Below are 3,248 nucleotides of genomic sequence, written 5' to 3'. Positions count from 1 at the left end.
TATATGCCCACGAGGCTCAAGCAACACAATGAACAATTCCACCAATCCTCTCTCTCCCTTCTAACACGTATCATTTTCGGAAGGGTTTACTGATTTTTTTGAGTAAAACCAAGCTTTATTCATTAAAGATCACATGATGTAGGATACAATTTGGGTTGTGGGGTTGGCCGAACCAAATGTGACATCCCGGACCTAAAGAGAGTGAATGCTTGGCTAGACTATGTGCTTCTAAATTAGTAGCACGACCTTCGAAAACAAAAACACATCTAGAAGAATCTAGGTGAAGTCTAATTTCATTAATGATAGCACCATATGTGCTCAAACTGCCATTGTTGATAGAACCAATCACTTGCTGTGCATCCGATGCAATCACAGATTGATCGAGGTGAAGGTTTGCTGCTAAAGCCATTCCTTCACGGCATGCTATAGCTTCTAGCGATGCCGGATCATCTACTCCGCGAATAACCAGAGCCGAACTCCCGAGGAAAACGCCCGTGCTATCCCTGCATATTGCAGCTGCGGTACCTCTGCTCCCTCTTTGGCACCCAGCATCAACATTAATCTTTGTGTAACCCCACGGAGGAGCTTTTGGTCTCCTGTTCGGTATTGTCACCGTGGGTTCCGTCCTCGACGGCTCCGGATTCTCACCGATAGCATTAAGTTCAGCAATGTATCTATTAACAAAGGAGTGGATTGCCTGTGGACTCTGAAAGATCCCTTCGTGGATAGCTTTTTGTCTTGCTGCCCAAAGTTCCCAAAGTGTGACCGAAAGCTTCACGAATTCTGCATGTGATAATAGGCCCATCAATATGAATAGCCATTGTTTTGCCTTAGGTTCTGTTGTTGTAGCCATCTTTTGAGCCAGCTCCTCATCAATCAGTGACCATGTACAACGAGACATGGTGCACTCCAACATGGAGTGCCTCCAAGAATCCGGGGATTCGCACAAGCTAGAGTCTGACATGTGTCTATGGGCTCTTATATCTCGGGATCGAGTGTTTTGACAGCCTCCACAAAAACATCATCACCTTACCAGGCACTTGTGTCTTCCATAACCTCTTCCAAGATCTTTCCTCACCCGCCATGCTAGATGAACCTGTAGTATTCTCGAGCCATGCTTCTCTTCTTGACCTAGTAGTGACAAGAATTCTATAGGCCGATCTATCTGAAAAGACCCCTTCTTCTCATGGTGCCAGCTCCAGAAATCCGGGATGTTACGAGTACACAGCGGGATACCGAGAATAACTCGAACATCCATTGGCATGAATACTAATGAAATCTTCTGTATGTCCCATTGCGCCGAGGTACTGTCAATTAGTTCAGAAACTAGTTCCGGTGGATTTTGAGCAATGCAACCATAGGGTATCATCATCTCTTCCTGCGGTAACCAATTCTCTTCCCATATATTTGTCGAGGCTCCGTTGCCAATGTGCTTGACAATGCCTAACTTCAAAGTGTCACGCCCTTCGATTATAGAGCCCTCCATACTTGGCTCGGATAGCCCCCCAGAGAGGCTTCCATGATTGAGCTGTTTGGGTAATATAGGGCGTGTTTGGTAGCCTGCATGAGGCCCGCCCTGTCTCCCGCGGGACAAAAACAGGCTGATTGGTTGCCTGCTTTCACTGTTCGGCCCGCATGGCACGAAGCTTAAAGCACTCCTGGGCCTGGCTCCCTAGAAACGCACAAATCGGCAGTTTCTCCAAGGCCAGGCCCAAGCGGTGCACGTGGGCGGTGGTGGCGGCTGCACACGTGCGGCCATGCTCGAGAAGCCGCGTTGCTTCACAAATCGCCGGCAGTGATTAGCCTCACCACCCCTCACCGCTCCCTCTCCCCACTCTCCCCCACTCTCCCAACTCTCACAGGCGGAGGCGGATCAGAGCAGAGCAAGAAGACCACCGGACTCCATCACTGGCGAGCGGATCATCACTTGGCCCGTGGCAATGGCGGTAAGAACTTCTCTCTGTTTGACATGCACAACTTTTTCCCGTTCGATCCGGCGATAGATTCGATCCACGGCGGAGGGGAATGGGAATAGAGGTAGATAAGCATGTAGAGGTAGTTCATACTAGTTCATAGTACTTCAAACTAGTTCATGCAAGATCGGAATAGAGGTAGATGCGGATGCAGAAGGGGGATTGGGGGATATGGGGTACACAACGGACACCGGCTCACCGCAGCGGCCATCGCTGGCGTGCAGAGCGGCGGGTCAAGCCGCTGGCCTTCATCTTCTTCTTCATCGCCGTGCGAGCCGGCGGGTCGTCGTCGTCGTCCTCGGCGGAGTCAAGGTCGATCTGCCAGGTACGACGGCCTGGCTCTGGCGCCCTTGCTGGCATCTGCACCACTTCCTCCTCCTCCTTAGGCTCCCCACCGATGACCGCTAAAAGAACATGCGGTGCCCCCATATTTGGTTTTGGTAATTGATGACGATCTCTATGGACTAATGGTTGTCTTGAGTTATATTTGAAGGATTTGTCCATAGGCTTTTCTTGAAGTCTATGTGTTGGTTTCAAGGAGTTTATGAGTTGACCAAGGTGCTATTAAGGAATCATCCAAAGATTGGTCATGTGAGTGTTGAGCTTATTGCAAGCATGTCTTGAAGAAGAAGATTGTGTGATCATTCATGTTTACCTTCAAGACATCATCCAAATGAAGAGAGTTGGAAAGATTCAAGGTTGATCAAGACTAAGTCAAGAGTGAATCAAGTTGATCAACTCACAAAGCGTAGAAGATGAACCGAGAGATATCAAGTGATCCCATGGTATGGTAAGCATTGTCCATTGCACTTTGTGTACTAACCCATGGTCTATGTGAGAGTTCTCCTACTTTGAACCCCAATATGTCTCTTGATGATGATGTTGATGCTAATGATGATGAGGATAATGATGAAGAGAGTGATCATGTTGCCTCCTTAAAAACTAAGGGGGGAATGATTTTTAAAGCTCTTCATAAAAATAAAATTGCTCGTTCCAACTTCATGGAAATAATTTCCATTTCCATTGATGGCAAGAAATACATTGAGGAGTTGGAATGTCATCTAGAGGAGCATGAGCTCACCATTGAGAAAATGGAAGCTCATGAGCGTGATTACGCAAATGAGATCGCGGAGCTATCTCAAGCTCTTGAACATGAACAAACCACATCCGAATCTCTTGAGGAGAATTTTTCTCTAGAATTATCTAGAGTGAAGGAATCTAATGATAGAGCTCTTGAGGTAGCCAATTTTGTTGAAACTAAAAATGCTAATCTTG

This window comes from Triticum dicoccoides, chromosome 6B (assembly GCF_002162155.2).
Source record: "Triticum dicoccoides isolate Atlit2015 ecotype Zavitan chromosome 6B, WEW_v2.0, whole genome shotgun sequence".
In the NCBI taxonomy this organism is placed as follows: Eukaryota; Viridiplantae; Streptophyta; class Magnoliopsida; order Poales; family Poaceae; genus Triticum; species Triticum dicoccoides.
This window is presented reverse-complemented; position numbering follows the sequence as displayed.